At 42.0% G+C, this 21,317-nt stretch overlaps 3 non-coding genes across 3 annotated transcripts; all 3 read left to right on the forward strand.

The window, feature by feature from the left end:
* The first annotated feature begins 384 nt into the window (after positions 1 to 384).
* On the forward strand, positions 385 to 491 carry LOC120264146. Its single transcript, XR_005537320.1, has one exon. It is a non-coding gene; the product is annotated as a small nucleolar RNA R71 (small nucleolar RNA).
* A 7,118-nt stretch (positions 492 to 7,609) lies between these two features.
* On the forward strand, positions 7,610 to 7,716 carry LOC120264025. Its single transcript, XR_005537208.1, has one exon. It is a non-coding gene; the product is annotated as a small nucleolar RNA R71 (small nucleolar RNA).
* A 10,911-nt stretch (positions 7,717 to 18,627) lies between these two features.
* Positions 18,628 to 18,734, forward strand: LOC120264157. Its single transcript, XR_005537329.1, has one exon. It is a non-coding gene; the product is annotated as a small nucleolar RNA R71 (small nucleolar RNA).
* Positions 18,735 to 21,317: the final 2,583 nt, after the last annotated feature.

A 21,317-nucleotide genomic window follows, 5' to 3' on the forward strand; every position in this document is an offset into this window, starting at 1 on the left:
TGCCATTATCTACAAAGTCAACGTTTTCCACTGAAGAAACATCACCAATAATGATCGGGCAATTGAAGGGAGTATGTCCTCCACCACAACCGGTGCAATTGGTCACGGCCGCAACTCTATTCGAAGCTATGAGATCTAGCTTCTTACTAAGACTCTCTACTTACGCCGCCAATGAGGTTACCGTATCAATTTCATGGAGACCGGCCACATTTTTCTTCTCCCTAGCATTCCATTGGTAGCTATTTAACCCTATTTCCTCAATTAATTGACAAGCCTCATAGGGTGTTTTGCTACCTAAGGTACCTCCTGCTGCCTGCATCCAAGAGTTGCCTTGTACTCGGGTTCAAACCATTGTAAAAGGTTTGAACAATCATCCATTCCAGGAATCTGTGTTGCGGACACGTTCTCAGGAGCTCCTTGAACCTTTCCCATGTCTCGAATAGAGACTGCAATTCCATCTGAACAAAGGACAAGATCTCATTCCTAAGCTTTGCTGATTTTCCGGGAGGAAAATAATGGGCTAGAAAAGCTTCTACCACCTCCTCCCATGTAGTAATTGATGCTCTAGGTAATGAGTGTAGCCACTGCTTCGCTCTGCCCTTCAACAAAAATGGGAAGGCTCTCAATTTGATGGTATCATCCGTCATCCCATTTATCTTCAGCATATCGCACACCTCAAGAAAGCTCTCTATGTGACTGTTTGGATCCTCATCAGCTAAACTGTTGAATTATGCGGAGTACTGCAGCATATGGATGAATGCTGACTTTTAGCTCGAAGTTTTGAGCTATAATCGGGGGACGCACAATACTCAATTGTGTCCCCAACATTGAAGATCTGGCATAGTCGGATAGTGTTCGCTGTTGCTCATTTTGTTTTGCCATGTTTTCAGATTTCTCTCCTTCAAAATTAGCTGAATTACGCTGCTCTTGCACAGGTTCTTTCCCTTCTCTTCTAAGTGTACGTTCAAGCTCAGGGTCTCCTTCAATCAATATTGATGGATTCCCTCGGGTAATAACCTGGAGCTGCACCAAAAAGAACGAAAAAGAAAATCAGAACGATGATAGAATAAGAAGACGTGAAATATAATATGTGGTAAAATAGCTAAGAAAATAAAGTGCAAAGTATCTCCAAATGCCTAGCTACCCGGCAATAGCGCCAAAAACTTGACAAGATCCCCTTGCGTATATCCCGTAAGTGCACGGGTTTGTCGAAGTAATAATCCCGGGTGAGAGGGTATCAAATCCACAAGGAGTAGGGAATAAAAATACTTAATTCGATTCTTAACTATGTGAAAGATCAATGATAATGAGTGTGCTAATGATTCAATTTTCAACAAAAAAAGCAACAAGTAAGAGAGCGAAAGTAAAGAAAGGGATAATGCAATTGATAAAGATGAGGTACCCGGATAATGCTCAGCCTAGGATAATTGTTTCAAGTGCAAGAACCCTCTATTATGCTTCCTAATCAATGCAATGGTGAGTCGTGAAAATCCTTAATTACATAGTCCCAAATCTAAGGTCAACTATGCCTAACTCTATACATGTCCTGGAGGAGAAATCGAACAATCTTAACATCTCGCACTCGCATAGAGTTGCAATGAGCTCTAGGGATTCCAAGTGATAAATCTCTTCCTAATTATAGACCTAACCCTTTGGACCAGGTGGAAGGTCCCTACCCACAATTGAGCCCTAGATACTAAGATCACCTCAACGCTTCACTCCGTTGCACGTGCAATTAAGCCCCAGCGGAAGTTCATCCCTTAGACCATTCACACTATTATGGCCGCAACGAACACGAGGAACAGAGGTAGAATCTATCACGCCGGAGGGGAAAAGGGGACGCTCCTGTACCTGTCGACTCACCCTCTCAACCATCTCCAACCTAGCTTTGTCTAACGCTCGTGGTGTGTCACTCACTCACAAGGTTACCAACAAGAACTCTCAACCCTAGTGGCACTCTAGGGGAAATTTTCATACAATCAAGCATTCAAGGTTGGAACTCACAATAAAGATCAATTTATTGAAAACATAATAAAGAGGTTCAAAGAAACAAATACATCCTAGGGTTCACAATACCCGAGTACCCACTAGGGGTTTAGCACTCCATGGAGCTAAGTACAATCAAAGAAATCGAATGTAAAAGCAATAAATCCATAAAGAAACCCCCTCGATAGTCGTGTTGATGGTCTTGTGCAAAGTCCTCAACTCGTCGTCCAAGGATTCCCTCGTTCGGTATAGGATACGCCTCTACGGAAGCTCCCCTACCAACCTTCTTCCTAAGGAATGACGATGTCGGAGCCATAGAATCTCTCCAAAACCTTGGCCAATACCCCTCGAAACCCTAGCCGAAGCCCTCTCTCAAGTTGGGGAAAAGATGGAGAAAAGAATGTTAAAATCGGGGCTTAATAGGCTTTAAATATGGCTTCAATCGGGCGACTACACGGGCGTGGATGCTCCACGCGCCCGTGGGGAATTTCCACACGGGTGTGGATAATTTCCACATGCCCGTGTGGATTTTCTGTTTCTCTGGTTTTTCGACCGGCTGTGAGAAGTGCTACTATAGTATATGCTACAATGTTGCTACAGAGCTCTGCTACATTATTCGACCTGAATAGCTTCCCAATTCCATACTTTCATCGGGATAACCCAACGGACACATGTTCACGTCGTGGATCACTTGCTTCTTCAATGGTGTACACGTTGGTGGAGCTCTTGTTCTATGTGCATAAGTCAGAATGCTCGAATGTGACTGCTTTTGTGCCCCTCCAAATGGATGTGCCAACTCGAATACAAGGAGGTTGGCACACACTCTAGCATCTCACATCTGACCTATGTCTTCGTGTTTGAACCTTAGCAAGATTTCCTCCAGAATTGTTGCATTATGATCCACATTTGCCTATTTCCTTCATACTAGGCCTCACAACCCTACCTGCATAAAAGTAACATAAAAACACACATATTAGTGTAAAAACCCGAGAAAAGTACTGCTCAACATAAGGAATGAACGCTTCGCATTCGTATCGCACAAGCACTTATCAAAGAGAAGAGGGGAAAATTATCCCTAAAATCAGGTTGAATCACGGCTTAAATAGGGCTGGCATCGGGAATCCACATGCCCCAATGGATTCTTCCCACGGGCCTGTGGAATTTGCACACGGGTGTGGGGAATTTCCGCACGCCTGTGTGGATTCTTTAGAAATCTATTTTCTGGCCAGCTGTGAACATGAATTGCTATAGTACTTTGCTACAACGATATGCTACAGTACCCTGCTTCAGTATTTTCCCAAAATACTCCCAATTCCACACTTTTCATCGAGGCAACATTAATGAGCACACATTTATGCCATAGATCGCAACTCTTCTTTAATCAAAGGCTTAGTTGGTGAAGATCTTACTATCAATGTACAAGTCGGGATACCTTAATGTGACTGCCTTCGTGCCCCTCCGACTCGTTGTAATATTTTGAGTACATGGAGGTTGTCACACATTCACGCATCATAAGACCCCACTTGTGTCTTCGCGTTTGTTCCTTCCAAGATTCCACCAATTAGTGTGCTCATGATCTATTTTTGGCTTTTTTTCTCAATGCCTAGCTTCACAACCCTGCATGCATAAAAAAACACGAATGCACAAGTATTAGCGCTAAAACCTGAGAAAAGTAATGCTCATCGTAAGGAAAAGAACACTTTGCATTCTTATCACATAAGTAGTTATCAGTCGACTTTGGAATACTAGCCCTAGTGACATAAGTACTCGGCCATAATGTGCCCCAGATGAACGAGATAGCTTTGTACCATCGAATACAAGTTCAAAAGCTCCTGTCGGCTCAAAACACCTGTGTTGTCACCTCGGCCGCTCACTGATCTGCTGAGAACAGTGTGTATATATCTGTAGTTCGGCCGTGGCAAGCACGTGTCCTTAGGCATTCCTGGCTCATACTACCCCTGTTCGCATAAGGTTTTGTACCCTCTCTTCGGTGTCAAAATGCCAAGATAGTCAAGCATTAACTAAGCGTACTCCTCTGTATCAGTGAATGCCTCATCATACAATCTATGCCAGACCAAAAAATGGGAGATGCTCATGTTGAAGAGCTATCCAAATGCTCTAAACTAGATAGAGTCGAGGCTCGAGACACAGCTGTAAGAGCGATCGAACTCAAATGATGTAAATACCTATAATGTGAGCATATGAATCGCTAGCTCCCGAATAAATAACAGTCTCCTCCAGCAACCCACTGCAAGCAAGTCCTCAATCTCATCGGCAATCTCATCACCTCGCTAAACCTTTCTCAGCGCACTCAAATCTGGAAAACAAGATTGTCAAAACTTCAATTTCTACAAGCACTCGAAGTGAGCCTGATGCTCGGGAATAGCAAACTCTAGGTGTTCTGGCTCTGGAGAGTGCTCACGTGGATGCTTGCCGGCATTCTTCTTTGATCAGGAAGCCATATCTCCAAGAATTGAACAAAAATCAATCAAATTAACCTAAAACTTCCATACGTCCGTGTGGATTCACGGTACGTGAAAACCGCACGAACACTATACAAAAGTCCCAAAAATACATCTAAAATTCGTTTCAAAACCATTCTAAAGCATGAACCAACCATTTACCATGTAAATGAGCGGTATTCACCAGATTTAAACCAAATAAATTAAGATTGGCAAAGAAAAGAGGAATGAGGGTTTACAGATAAGATAAAGATGAAAAACTTGAAAATGGCCGGATAACTAGAATGAAATCACTCTAAATCAACAGTGAGAATTTAGGAGAGTGAGTGATATGGGTGTGCTCTATTAGTGTTTTGGAGTAAAAATACGAAGAAACGCGAATAGATTTTAAAGAAAAACCGCGGCTCTTGGCATTCTGTACATCCACACCGGCGTGTGAAAATTACCCACTCTCATGTGACTCCATAGGAGAGCTTTATAGGGATAGTCACATGCCCCTATGTGCTCTTAGGATGACACACTTTACCTTTGAACACATCCACACAGGCGTGTGAAAATTCCCCATGCCCGTGTCCCGACCCACAGGGGCACCTACACGCCCCTGTGGCTTCTCTGTCCACCCGAGAAATTTGGCTAAGTGTTCCACACACCCCTGTGGAAATTCCACATGGGTGTGCGGATACTCACAAAGGTACTCACATGGGTAGACACACGGCCCTATGTCTTCTCGGGATAGAGCTCTGAACCCTACAAAGAAACTCACACCCATGTGGAAATTACCCATGGGTGTGTGACCATCATAAGGTCATTCACAGGGGCAGACACACGCCCCTGTGTCCTATCGGGATGAGCTCTGAATGGAGACACACACCCCTGTGCAAATTACACATGGTCGTGTGTCTTTACTCAATGACTTAGAAAAATTTACAGATTCTGTAGAAAATTTTGCACACTTACACACATACAGAGACTTCTTATATTATGAACAACTAACCAGAGAATCATGAAAAAGCATGCTCAAATGACCAAGAAACTTCGCCAATCACAATTAAGCACACGAAAACACCAATGATCCACGTGAAAAACAAAGCAATAGCATGTAAAAGATCAAGACAGCAACACTAAGCACTTATTCATGCAAGTACTAAACTAAAACCTAGAAAAATAGTAAAGACATGGGTTGCCACACAAGAATCGCTTATTTAACGTCACTAAGCTTGATGTACCTAACATTACCTCACGGGGGCTTATAGATGAAAGTTTTCCTCTTACCGACAACTTGAAAGCATGATGAACATAATCTTTTCAAGGTAGAGGGAGAGTTGTTGAGCTTGTTAGCACATAAGGGTTTATCACCCTTACTCTTTTCTTGCACATCCTCATTAGCCCTGGGGTGCTTCTTATGGCGTCTCCTTGCTTGCTTCATCTTTTGGACCATCCTCTTCATGATCCCCAGGGTAGGTTGCAACTTGTCCTCTAGACCAACTGTGAATACTTCTTCGTTCTCCACTCCTTGTCCTAGCAACCATTCATACGGATCTGGATTCATCATTTCCTACATGTATTCATCAATTAACTCATTAGTAGTGTCAAGAAAATATAAAGTATCATCAAAATTAAGAGAATATCGCATGGCTTTGGTGAGGCGGTATATCAACTTGTCATCACTAACTTGTAAGGTCGACTCCCCACCGTCCAATGTCAATAAGAGCTTCGGAAGTATGTAAGAATGGCCTCCCAAGTATCAGTGGAACATAGACATCCTCATCAACATCCAACACTACAAAGTCCACAGGAAATATGTACTTGTTAACTTTTACAAGTACATCTTCAATGATGCCCCTCGGATGTCTAACCGTTTGGTCCGCCAATTGAAGGGTCATCGAAGTGGGCCTAGGCTCTTCACAGTCGAGCTTCTAGAAAAATGTGTAAGGCATCACGTTGATGCTAGCCCCTGAATCCACCAATACCTTTTCTTTACCCAAATTGCCAATGTTCTATGGAATGATAAAGCTTCTGGTGTATTTTTTCTTGATCGGCATATTCTTTTACAACACCGCCAAACATGAAGCATTTAGAATCACGGCTGCACTCTCCTCCAACTTCCTCTTGTCAGTTAAGAGGTCCTTCAAAAACTTTGCATTACAAGGCATTTGAGACAACGACTATACAAATGGTTTATTGATGTGCAACGGCTTGAATAGACTATAGAACTTCTTGTATTTCTCATCATTTTGGTCATTTTTAAATCTCAAAAGATAAGGGATTCTTGGCTTGTAGGGTGGGAATGCCACCCCCTTCTCTTTTGCTATTTTCTCAGCCTCCACGACCTTGGGTGCTTCAACATTCTTCTTCTCACTCAGGCTCCTACCCTCAACTTCACGACCACTTCTCAAAGTGATTGCCTTCACATGTTCTCTTGGGTTTGTCTCCGTGTTGCTAGGCAAATTCGCTTGAGATGTTTCTGAGAGTGACTTCGCAATTTGTCCCACTTGATTTTCCAAGTTATGCAATGAAGTGGTGTGGTTGGGAAGTGTGTCTTCAACTGATTGAAATCTTGTATCAGATGATGTAATGAACTTAGCCAAAGCCTTCTCTAGGTCGATCATCCGATTCTCCAACCCTGAAACTCAATTCTCCATGTTTGGGCTTATTGTTGTTGTTGGAAACCGGATGGTGCCATCATCTTCTGTTGCCCTTGATAACCCCAAGAAAGGTTTGGGTGGCTCCTCCAACCCGGATTGTAGGTGTTGCTATATGGATTTCCTTGGCCTTTCATTGCATTCCCTACAAAATCCACTTGTTCCACTGAGGATGTACCACCAATAGAAATTGGGCAATCGGATGGAGCATGTCCTCCCCCACACACAGTGTAACCCATCATAGCCGCCACTCTAGGAGAAGTTAGAGTCTCTAACTTATTACTCAACGACTCAATTTGGGCTGCTAATGAGGTAACTGCATCAATCTCATGAAGTTTGGTTACCATTTTTCTGTCTCTTGTATTCAACTAATAACTATTCATAGCCATTTCTTAAATGAGATGTCGGGCCTCGTTGGGGGTCTTGCATCCTAAGGTATCTCCTACTGCAACATCAAGTAACTACTTTGTGCTTAGGTTCAAACCATTATAGAAAGTCTGAATGATCATCAACTTGGGAAACCCATGTTGAGGACATTTCCGCAGGAGCTCCTTGAATCTACCCTATGTCTCAAATAGAGACTCCAATTCCGTTTGCGCAAAACATGATATTTCATTCCTAAGCTTCACAGATTTTCTAGGAGGGAAATATCAGGCAAAAAAAGCTTCTACCATCTCCTCCCATATAGTGATCGATGCTCTAGGCAATGAATATAGCCATTGCTTTGTTTTCCCTCTCAAGGGAAATGGGAAGGCTCTTAACTTGATAGCATCATCCATAACACCATTAATCTTAAGCATGCCACACACTTCCAAGAAGTTCTCAATGTGATTGTTTGGATCCCCATCGGCCAAACCATTAAATCTGTGCTGAGTGCAGTAGTATCTAGATGAAGCCTGCCTTGAGCTCAAAATTTTGTGCTGTAATCGGTGGCTGCATAATACTGGACTACGTGCCAAGAACTACGGGTCTGGCATAATTTGACAGTGTCATCTACTACTTATTTTGTTCTTCCATGTTATCAGACCCTTCACCTTCTATCTCAGTTTGTTTTTACTGTTTTTGCACAGGTTTTTTTCCCCTTCTATGATTTCTTCATTTAATGTCCAGATTTCCTTCAACCAATATCGAAGGGTTTCCTCGAGTTATAAGTTGGAGCTGCAACTAGAGAAAAGAAAACAAATCAGAAAGTTGAAAGAATAAGATAGTGTTAAATAGAACAAATGATGAATAGCTAAAATAGCAAAGTGCAAAGTGTTTTCAAAATGCCTATTCGGCGACAACGGCGCCAAAAACTTGACAGCACCCTTTGCGTGTGTACTGCAAGTGCACGGGTTATCGAAGTAATAAAAGTACCGTGGTGAGTGGGTAGTCATATCCATAGGGAATAGTGATTAGAAACACAAGATTTGCTATTTAACTATGATTAAGATAAATCAATAGTGGTGCGAACAATAACAATGTTAAAAAGAAAAGAAATAATAAAACAAGAAAAAGAGACGCAATAAAATGAGAGGATAGGCAATTAATCAAAGGTATGCATCCGGGCATTGCTCACCCTAGGACTATTGCTCCAAATGCAACACCAATCATTATGTCTTCCAACTGATGTCTAATGAGTCATGGAAATCCTTAAACACATGGTCCAAACCTAAGGTCAATCATGACTAAGCCTACACTATGCCCTGGCAGAGAAATTACTCAGTCTCAACGCCTCATACTGTACACAGTTGCTTAAACCTCTAGGAACTCCAAGTGATAAACCCTATTCCCTAATCTAGATCCAACCCTTTGGTCCAGGCAAATGACTCCTAGTCACAATTAAGCCCCAGCACTAAGGATTACTTCAACGCTTCACTTTGTTGCTTGCATAACTAAGCCCCAGTGGAGATCCTCTCTTAACACTTCACTTTATTGTGACCACAAAAAATCTCTTGGAACACGGAGGTAGGATAAATCATATCGGAAGGGAAAGGGAATGATCTGCTATCTCTTGATTCACCCTCTCAACCCTCTCCAACCTAGCCTTGTCTAACCCTCATGGTGTGTCACTCATCCACAAGGATTACCAAGATGGATTCTTAACCCTAGTGTCACTCTTAGGGAAAATTAACTCAACAAGCATTCAAGATTGTAACTCAATTAGAACATCAATTAAAGAAACATAGTGAAAGATCAATGAAACAAAATGCATTATAGGGTTTACAAGTTCAAGCACCCACTAGGGGTTTAGCACTCCATGGAGGAAGATACAATCAATAATGAAATTGAATGTAAAAATATGCATGCAATCCATAAGTAAAACCCCCTTGGTGTCCATGTCGATGGTCTAGTGGAGTAGCCTTGTCTTCTTGAAAGATTCCCTTATCAAGCCTAGGGCACACCTCACCGAAACGATGTCAGTGAAAGCTCCCCCAATAACGATCTTCCGAACGAGCATAGTGTTGAAGGCCGTAGAACCACTCCAAAAGCCTTGCCAAAGCCTCTACAAACCCTAGTCGTAAGTGCCTCCAAAGATGGAGAAGAGATAAGGAAAGGGTTGGAAAAAGGGCTCCCTAAAACGTCATAAGTCACGGCTTTAAATAGGCTTGAATCGGGCATCCACACGGGCGTGTGGAATTTCCACACACTCGTGTGAATTTCTGGAACTACAGTTTTCTGTGAGCTGTGAACAGTAACTGGTATGATATTTTAATACAGTAAACTACTACAGTACATCGCTAAAATATTTCTGAATCCACACTCTTTATCGAGGCCACATGAATGGGCACACATCCATGTGGTAGATCGCATTGCATCTTCAATAATGTCCCATTGATAGAGATTTTTCTAACCTTACACAAGTCGGAACACGCGAATGTGACTACCTTTGTGCCCATCTTAACCATGTGTTTGTATGAGAACAATAGAGGTTGGCACACAATCACGTGTCTTTGAGCACAACTTGTGTCTTCGCATTTGTTCACTCCAAGATTTCATCAACAAAGTGCATCCAAACTATATTTTTGGCTCCTTTCTTCCACTATTGTCTCCACAACCCTATATGCACAAAAGAACACAAATACACATGTATAAGTAATCAAATCTAAGAAAAGTAATGCTCAATGTTAAAAAAGAATACTTCGTATTAGTAATACACAAGCACTTATCACTAATATCAGGATAGTGTGATATGTTTTAAACAAAGGGGAGACATGGGTGCTAGTAAAGCATGAATGTACAAGAATGACATTACTCCTGCTCCCAAAACCTAGTGCGTGTGTGTACAAAACCCTACTTGTGTTTCCCACAGTCAATAGTATTTACAATGGCAATAAATGCAAGGGCGGTAGTTTCACACAACCCTAGGGTTATCCTTTTTCCCCGGTAGGTCATCAAATATACATTTATGATTCCCAAAATTTGACTACGCAAGAGCGGCTTTCACTCATCTAATGTGATAGCTCTATCCACCAACTTTTTACATAACTAAACTTTACCAAATTATTGGTAGGGCATTCCTAACAAGGAATCTGACTTTCCAACATTTTTGTAACACAAGAAATGTTGAACCACAAGTAGGGTAAGGTGACAAGAGTTTTAGGTTGAGGAACTGAAAGAAAGTCGTAATTTCACTACAATGGTTACTAACACACACTTGTCCCCCCAAGTTTAAACATCACCTGCTAACTAATCATAGATCATCATGAACAAGGCACTCATCACCCACACAAGCATGCAACCCTACCCCACACTTGATAGTTGCATTGTCCTCAATATAAATAAACCATGCAATGAAATGAGGAGAAATGTAAGAAGAAGGGATAAAGTGACTGCCCTGAATTGAGAATTAAATTGTGTCGCTGACATATGGTATTTATCCCAAAACAAACACTAAGAGTGATGGTGCTTCTCTCACGTGTTGCAAACTCTGAGCAACGACACAATTTTAGAGATAAAAATTGGGACACAATGGAAACAATCATCAGTAATAGGATAGATATGCAGCAACTAGAAAAGTAAACAAACCGAAATGCTAGTACACCAAGGAGAATCGCTTGTTGACTAAAGTGCAAACCAAACCATAAAAAGAGAAAATAAATAGCAAAAACAAAATGAAATAAATAGATTGCTAAATCAGAATGCGTCACTCTCTACATCAGTGGAATCGCCAGAATCACTGTCGGAGGGAGTGGCCAAGGCATAAATAGCTACACCCAAGTCGGCTGTGTTAACACCGACAAGCGGAGTAGGGCACAGGGAAAATCGGCTCCGATGATACTCGAATGCCCAAATGCTCAGCAATGCGCACCATATGCCGTTGTAGCCACTAAAACCGAGTAGATGAACAGAAGAAAATTAGGCCAGAAGTGGCAGGTGGTGGCTTTGAACGTGGCGGAGAAGATGTGGCGAGATGTGGCTCGAGGGACAGATGTAGAAGCAAGGGCAGCAGCGTCTATAGCAAGTTGATCCTCGGGTAAAGTGAAACGATACTCAATCCCCCAAACTGTCATGACACTATGAACCAATCTCATCGAACAAAGTGTCTCCAGGATCATAGGCGCCACATCTCCGACCACATGCATCTTATCGGTCCCCTGTAGAATGCCCATGTGGAAAACTAGAAGAGTGATATAAGGACCAACGAAGAAAGCACCCACACGCGGGGATGTCCCATGATGAGAGATGGACACACCAACCTCATATCGTAAATATAGATGAAAACTGTCAACCATGATTAACAAAAAGTTAAAATCTCGCAAACTGACAACCCCAATGTTGTCACCATGGCCTGTCAAAGTATGACTGCATAGGAAATGAATATACCACAGTGTGGGGAGCGGAGTGCGCTGGCCTTGGTGCGACAGGGATCATAGGTGGGAGCGGAGCTCAACCGTCGCCAGGCATCGCAAAGGGGATCCCCTGCAGGTCTAGAAGTAAGCAAGTCATCATAGGCAGGGATGTGCATGAACTCAGCATCGTACAATCCCAGGTGGACAGAAAACTCAGTAAGGCTCATACGCTATAGTGTGCCAAAAACTTGGAACTGAATATAATCTGCATGGTGAAACACAATGTGCCCCTCGAAAGCCCAAAAGTGTACAATACCTCAAGAACCAACTACTCATAGGTTTTGTCAATAATCTGAAACAACTGCCTCCATGCCCTAGCATGCAATAAGTGACGCACCTCAGGCTCAAGCCCAATATCTCACAAGATGTCCCAATCTATTTCTCGTGACTCACCAAAACGCCAATGAGAGAGACGAGCATATCTCTTAATATGGGGCTGAGCATCAAGCGTGGGCCAATATTCCCCAGCAGGTGACGATGTGTTAGACTTACGTCACTTAGAAGGCCCACCAGCAATATTTTTCTTCGGCATGATCTGCAAATAGAACATAAAATAACTCAGGTTAAAGTTTTGAATCAAAGGTTGGACACGATCATGCTAGGGGCACTGCGACCGTATCCAAGCAAGAGTTAAATCAAAATTCAGCTAGGGCACGATCGTGTCACGCCGGACACGATCATGCCAAGGTTGGTCATTTTCCATAAATAGGGACTCTAACAACATCCCAAAAAGGATGACGAATGATAAGTGTCTAAATGTAGATGTTTTCATAGATATATCGTATTCACTTTGCATGTATTTTCTGAGGTTTGATGCCCGTTTTATGCTTAATCATCTACTATTTGCTTTGTAGGTTATAAGGAAGCCATGGAGAACAAAAAGATATCATTTGGGTGAAAAGATAAGAAAACAGGAATTTCATACTACCCCCATATTACCTAGTATGGGGTCGTATGGACTGTAGCAGCGGAATGATTCGGAGTGTCTGCCCAGATTTCAAAACTACCCAGTATACGGGGCCATATGGAGGCCGTATGCACCCTGTATGGAACGCGAATCTAGGGTTTTTGAGTGCTATACACCTCCCATATGACCCCCATACGACCCGTATGACTCGGGGGGGGTATATATACTAACTTTAGGGCAGAAAAAGACCTTTTGTTAGACCTTTTTCTGGGCTTATTTTGGGGAGACATTGGAGAGGTTTGTGGCGACCTTGGGGAGGAGAAGAAGGGCAAGGAAGAAAGAAGATCATCCAAGCCCAAGGTCCAAGACTCTCAAGGCAAGAAGGCAACTTCATTCAAGGGGAAATCTACCACTATTTGAAGGAAGGAGACCCGCGGCTAGAGGAAGCGTCATTTGGCACTCCTTTGACGGGGAAAGCGTCATTCGGTACATTCTTCACCTCCTCCTCCACCATTTCATCTAGGGAGTGTCATTTATGCTTTTGTTTCATGTTTTGCTTGTTTGTATTGCTTGTTGTGGGATGATGACACTCTAGACCCCCAAGGACACCGGGTGTTGGTGAATCTTGGGTGGTTTTATCTTGTATGTTGGATGATAACTTGTTAATTCCATGTTTGGGTAATTTTGGGATTGAATCCGTTGTTTTCATGCTAAGTGCTACACTAAGGAGAAATCCGTAGCTCTTTTATAAGTGATGCATGTAGATGTGACTTTCTCACATGTATTAGATCATGAATGGATTAGAAGGGGATACTTGTATCATCACACCGACAAATCGGGTGTTTGGTAGCCCTCCATGTAGGTTTAATCCGAAGAAGAGTAGGTTTACTCCTAAGTAAGATTTCCTCATACTTAATGCAATAGTAGGGATATAGATTTGGGAGAAATTCCTATCTATGTTCGTATGGGATTAGGGTTCAATCGCCAAGAAATTGGGGTTGTTCTAATCTTGGAATCTCATGGTCCATTTTACCCTTGCATCTTTAGATCATCATCCATGTTGCATGATAACCCCTCAAGGGGATCCACATCCATAGGCCTTTGCATTTCATTGATTCTCTTGCTTGCTTATTGCGTGTTCTCTTTAATTTGTTGGCAAATATCGTTTTAGCTTTAATTACATTTAGTAGAGTAAAATCCATCGCTTGAGATCTTAGGCTAGATAATAGCTCAAGAAGGAGTAATAGGAGATCCTTAGCCCCGTGGAATATGATCCTCGTGTCTTCACACGAGGTATTACTTGGCGATCCCGTACACTTGCGGGGAAGCAACCAACGAACAATGCCACAAGATATGCAATCCACATGAATGTGAGCATGAAGAATTGGAAAAACAAATAATTCCACACTCAAAACACAAAGAATTTGCAATAAAATGTAGAAAACATACCGAAATTATGGAACACTAGAAAAACAACAGAAGGTTATCAACGAAAGGGAGACAACGATGGACGTTGCAACCAAACGTACCCCACTAAATAGGCCTAAAAGAGGATAAATAGTCAGGCGAATCAATGGGAAGAGGTGCGGCGAAGGGGTGCAGCTACCCGTGACACGTGCATGTTGGATCACAGGTTTGGGGCATAAAAATCAAGGGGTGACATGATCGTCTCACCAAGGGTGCTAATCTCCCAAAAAATCAATGAAGAATGGTGAAATTAATAATTCAGCACTTACATGATCGTGCAAGGCGCACAGAATACGTGTTTCACATTGACACAATCATGTTAGGCCCGTGTGTGCGCTAAAAGTTTACCAAGATATCTGGCTAGAGAAAATCGGGGGCATACACATGAGCGTGTCTGTCCTAGAAATTTTCAGAGTAGAGAATCTTCCTCCAAAAATGAACGATAAAGCACATGGCCAAACATGAAACGCAAAATCGACATGAAAATCAAACCAAAGAGATCACGAGAACCACAAGACCATAAGAGATTGGATGTCATGAGGCTAGGAGAAAGCAAACCTAAAACAAAAACAAAAGACGAAGATAACCAACACAAAACAAATAACTTGGGTTACTGACATGCATCCGAATATGCGTGTAAACCATAAGTGCATGGGTGTCGAAGTAATAATTACCCCGGTAAGTGGGTAGTCGAATCCACAAGGAACAGGGCTACTAGTACTAACTTCTTCTCTGCTTTCTAACCTAATGATAAATGGAAAGGTGTGGTGATCTAATGTGCGAAGAAGTGAATACCGGAGATGAATATGCAAGGGTTAAATGGATGGAGATCTCAATCAGTAAAATTGGGGTATTCGGGCAATGCTCCCCCTAGGATTCAGGTATTAGGTACCGAATAAGCAAAGTGTTTCTATGATGAGTAAGTTAAGTAATGGAAATCCAAATATAATCGGATCCGGCCTTCTGATCACCGATACTAGTCCCCTATGAGGTCCCGGTGAAGAAATCACTCAATCTCAACACCTCACACCACATATGACTGTAAAGCACTCTAGGGATTCCAAGAGGTGTATCCGATTCCTAAAGATTGATAAAACCCTAATTCCCGGCGAAGGATCCTAACCCCCTACAAGGTCCCGGCGGAGAAATCTCTCAATCTCACACCTCACACCAAATATGGTTGCATAGAGCCTAAGGAACGGAGATAAAATACATTCAATCGGAAGGGAGAGGGGATACTCCACTATCTCATGACTCACCTTCTCAACCCTCTTCAATCTTGAAGTTCTAACTCTAATGGAGACCTCTCTCGCATCAAAGTAACTAATCATGCAAATCCAATCAACCACAAGGATTAATTAAACAAACAAGTAATGAGAATACAAGATCAAAACTTAATCAAACTCGGATTAAATAGAAACACTAAGCAAATCCACAAAAGATGAGAATCCTAGGGTTCACAAGCCCAAATATCCTCTAGGGTTTTAGCTCTCCATGGAGCAACATACAAAACACACCATCAATGAATGAAAGTACATTAAAACCATAGAAATAAACCCCCTTATATATAAACTGATGGCCTTGATGGAGAGCTTCGACGTCTTGAAGGACCCACTCCGAAGCTAGGTTCACCGGTGGCTTCCTTGATGCTATGATGGAGGAGGAATCGATCAAAGTTGGTGACGAAGTGCCTCCAAAACCGCAAAGATCTCCTCTCCAAACCCTAGCCGTCTCACCCCTCTAGAGCCGCACAAAAGATTAGAAAGAATAGGGCAAAACGACTATTTATAGGCTTTAGATCGCGTAAGTCACGTGCCCTCACGTGCCCTTGTGGATTTTCTACGTGCCCGCTTGGGCTGCAGAAATTTCCACGCGGGCGGGTGAACAGTTGTTTTGCTACAGTACTTTTCACAAAACGCGGTCCAAACACTCTTCTCTTGAGGCCACATGTCCGGGCACACGTCCATGTGGTAGGCTATAAAACTTTTCTTCATCGACGTATCTTTGAGAGGTCTTGCAATCTTCACAAAGAGAAGGAATATGAAGATGTTGCTGCCTTTGTGCCCTTCCAACTAGTGAATTGACTTGAATCTTCTTGGAAGTTGGCACACATTTCCACGTTCATGAACTCCTCTCATGTCTTGGTCCTTGAATTGAACAAGAATTCCCAACATTATGTCTTTATAGCCCATCTTTGCTTCCTTTTCACTCTTCAAGGTATTCACAACCTATATGCATAAAAAAACACCAAAAACACAATATGAGACATAAACCATAGTAAAAATGATGCTCAATGCATGTAAAACATATATAAAAATATATCTACTCAAGCACTTATCAGTTACCTCCCAAGTAGCGCTTGTTTAACATCACTAGCTTGATGTACCTATTATGCTCTTACGGAGGTTTGTGAAATTGAGACCACTCTGGGCAACCTGAGACACAATTGCATATATATGAAGGTAACATATTAATTAAATGGATCTCACCATATGCCTGACTACCAACATGGTGAGGGACGCACGGTTCAGGCGATGAAGTGAGTGTCTTCTTCTTTTTGCATGTTAAATTCATCCACCACTTCTTTGCCGGGGAGATTTGCCTATCAAGTGGCTTGGAGTCCATGCATACTACCCTAGACTTCCTCTATTGCCAAACCCGGTTTGTCATCATCAAATGGGATGTCCTCCAAAAGGTCATTGAGTTCATCCTTCAAGAATGTCTCTTGCATAAAATAAGAAACAAGCTCATCAACCACATCAACAAAATAACAAGTATCATCAAAATCCATGGTATGTCGCATGGAGTTGCGAAGCCTAAATTTGGTTTCTTCATCACCGGCTCGAAGAGTCATTCGGTCATCTTTCACATTAATGAGAGCTTTGGACGTCGCCAAGAATGGTCATCCCAGGATTAACGTCACTTCCACTATATCATCAATATTCAAGATGTTGAAGTCCACCGAAAATATAAATTTGTCCAACTTGACTAAAACATCCTTGATTTTGCCCCGTGGTCTTTGGGTGGATCAGTCTGCAAATTAGAGAGTCATGTTTGTAGGTTTAGGCTCCCAAGACTCAAGCTCTGGAAAATCCTGTACGACATCAAATTAATACTTGCCCCAAGGTCAGCAAGTGCCTTTTCATCAACCAAACTCCCAATCGTGCATGGAACAATAAAGCCTCCAAGATCGTTCTCCTTCTTGGGGAGTTTATTGCAAAGCAAAGCAGAGCACTCCTCACTCAGTGTTACCGAAGATACATCCTCCAATTTCCTCTTGTTGGTGAGCAATTCTTTTAGAAACTTAGCATACCTAGGCATCCGGGCTAGAGCTTCTACAAATGGAACATTAATGTGCAAAGTCTTGAACATGTCTAGGAACTTTTTGTATTGTTCATCCTGTTAGTCTTTCTTTTCTTTAGAGGAAAAAGGACGTTTCTACTGATATGCTGGGACTGGAGGTTTGTTCTATGGGGTGTTGTCTCTGTCAGAGATCACTAATTGTCCAACAACTATCAGTTTATATTCTTTCTCAACAGGATCTTGTAGTTGCTTCCCACATCTTGAGGACACACCCTTCAATGACTCTTTCCAGTTAGCCACCGTGTTACTTGGAAGGGTCCCTGGTAATATTTCTTCCAGTAACTTGGACATTTGAGCCACTTGATGTTCTAAGTTCTTCATAGTTGCATTTGTATTTCTGATCATCTCTTCATGACCATCAAAACGGGTCTCAGCACTCTTGATGAATCAAGCCATTAAATTGGTAACATCATTAGAAGAATCAGAAGAGGATGAAGGTTAAGATTATGATGCAACCTGAGATAGAGGCTTGTACTGCTGTTGTGTTGCTTGACTTTGTCTTAACTGACTCCATGAAAAATTTGGATGATTCCTCCATCCGACATAATAAGTGTTGCTATATGGATTATTTTGGTAATGATGATTCTGACCAAGGAAATCCAATTGCTCAATTTTCTCTACACGTACATCACAGTAGGTGGGAAACTTGAGTCAAATAAGTGGCCGGAATTATCCTGAATGGGCCCCAAGCTTGAATATTGGGATTGCATATTGTCTAACCTTTTTCATATTGTTTCAACCTGTGCTGCAAGAGTTGTGATAACATCAACTTGATGGATACCACCAGCTTTTGCCAGTTTGTTCCTTTTAGAACTCCACTGATACGCATTGCTTGCCATCTCTTCAATCATCTTTTATGCATCACTAGGTTTCTTGTTACATAATGAACCCCCGGCAACTGTATCAACATCTATTTGGTAGAAGTGTTTATTGCATTGTGGAAAATTTAAATTTGCATCCACTCAACAATTCCGTGTGGTGGGCATTTCCATAGTATCTCTTTGCATCTTTCCCATGTTTCATACAATGATTCGGACTCCAATTGACGGAATGAAGAGATATCAATTCTGAGCTTAGTGATATTTGTAAGAGGAAAGTATCTAGCAACAAATGCTTCAAAGACCTGTTTCCATGTGGTAAGAGACATGGGTAACAAGGAATTTAGCCACTGCTAGGGCCTTCCTCGCAATGTGAATGGGAAGAGTCTCAGGCGAACTGCCTCCTCAGAGACGTTACTCACTTTCTATGTATCACAAATCTTTAATAAATTTCTGAGATGCTCACATGGGTCTTCATCCTGAAATAGGTCAAATTAACACATTTGTTGCACCAACTGGATGAAATTCGGCTTCAACTCAAAGTTATTTGCAGAAATAGGAGGATGAACAATGCTGGAACTGACCCTTTCTAGATTTGGTCGGGCAAAATCTGAGATACTCTGTGGGTGATTGCAGTCCATTTCCACATCTTGATCCACTTCCACACTAATTTCAACAGACCATGTATTACTCAAACTAATCTAATGTAGTCTCCTGACAACGCCCCTTGCGTATGTCCAGCAAGTACATGGGTTTGTCGAAGTAATAAAATCCCAAGTGAGTGGGTATCGTATCCACAGAGTGTAGGGAATAAAAATACTTAAATTGTTTCTTAACTAAGTGAAATATGAAGAGTGATTTGTATGACAAGATGTAATGCAAACAAAAGTAAAAGAGACAAGAGAGAGAGCACAAATAAAGGAGAGGTAAGGCAATCAATATAAATAGGGTACTCGGATATTGATCCGCCTAGGACAATCATTTCAAGTGCAATCTATTATGCTTCCTGACTAATGCAATAATGAGTTGTGGAGATCCTTTAATACAAGGCCCCAAATCTAAGGTTAATCATGCCTAACCCTATACATGTCCCGGAGGAGAAATTGAACAATCTCTTAACCTCGTACTCATATAGAATTGCAATGAGTTCTAGGGATTCCAAGTGATAAATCCTCTTCCTATATATAGACCTAACCCTTTGGTCCAGGCGTACGGTCCTTGGCCACAATTAAGCCCTAGATGCTAAAATCACTTTAACACTTCACTCCATTTCACTCGCAACTAAGCCCCAGCGGAAGGTCATCCCTTAGCCCATTCACTCTAATATGACCGCAAAGAACTCGAGGAATTGGAGGTAGAATAAATCACACCGGAGGGGAAAGGGGACGCTCCGCTACCTCTCGACTCACCTTCTCAACCCTCTCTAATCTAGTTTTGTCTAACTCTCGTGGTGTGTCACTAACTCACAAGGGTTACCAATAAGAACTCTCAACCCTAGTGTTACTCTAAGGGAGTATTCATACAATCAATGCATTCAAGATTGGAACTTTATAAAAACATCAATTAATGAAAGCATAATAACAAGGTTCAATGAAGCGAATACATCCTAGGGTTCATAATCCAAGTACCCACTAGGGGGTTTAGCTCTCCATGGAGCTAATTACAATAAATTAAATCGAATGTAAAAGCAATGAATCCATAGAAAACTCCCTCGATAGTCATGATGATGGTCTCATTGAGAGTCCTCTACTCGTCTAAAGGTCCCTTTGTCCGGCCTAGGATACACCTCACCGGATTGGTGTCGATAAAAGCTCTTTGACTAACCTTCTTCCAAATGGAGCGCGATATCGGAGCCGTAGAACCTCTCCCAATACCTAGCCAATACCTCTCCAAAACTCTAGCCGCAGGCCTCTCTCAAGTTGGGGAAAAGATGGAGGGATGAATTCTCAAATCGGGGCTGAAATCAGTCGGCCTTAAATAGTGCTGGAATCGGGAATCGGGGCTGACATCGGATTTTTCGCACGGGCGTATGGAATTTCTACATTACCGTGTGGATCCTCTGTTTTCATCCTTCTTCGGCCGGCTGTGAACAGTACTTGCTGCAGTATTTTTGCTATAGTACCGGCCCGTTTTTGAACAGTACTTGCTGTGAACACTCCCGAATCCATGCTTTCATTGAGGTAAAGTAAACAGGCACACGTTTAAGTCATAGATCATTTTGCTTATTTAATAACGGACATGTTGGTGGAGATCTTGCTATACATGCACAAGCCGTAATGCTTGAATGTGACTGTCTTGTGCCCCTCTAAATCATTGTGCTAACTTGAATATGAGGAGGTTGGCACATATTCCTGCATTTCGAACGTGACTTATGTCTTCGCGTTTGAACCTTCTCAAGATTTCCTCCAATTGGTGCATTTACGATCCACATTGGCTTCTTTCTCTTATACTCGGCCTCACAATCCTATCTGCATAAAAGTAACATAAATACACACATATTAGCGTTAAAACCCGATAAAAGTAATGCTCATCATAAGGAAAGAACACTTCGCATTCTTATCGCACAAGCACTTATCATCTCCTTCTAAAGGTTCTCTCTACTTTTGGATCAGGTTTAACTGGTGGGGTCGATGTACTCCCATGGGTCATACACTTGTACCTGCACTTCATAGATGAGCCCAATGTAAGCTCACAGAAAATTTAAAGTAAAGCAAGAAAGTAATGTGAAAATAAAGAACGCATCAAAAAAGAAAGAAGATATACACAAATATGCACAATATAAACAAACTAGAACACCAGATTATAAGCTTTCTTCATAGTTACCAGTCCCCAGCAACAGC

Source organism: Dioscorea cayenensis, chromosome 6 (assembly GCF_009730915.1).
Source record: "Dioscorea cayenensis subsp. rotundata cultivar TDr96_F1 chromosome 6, TDr96_F1_v2_PseudoChromosome.rev07_lg8_w22 25.fasta, whole genome shotgun sequence".
In the NCBI taxonomy this organism is placed as follows: Eukaryota; Viridiplantae; Streptophyta; class Magnoliopsida; order Dioscoreales; family Dioscoreaceae; genus Dioscorea; species Dioscorea cayenensis.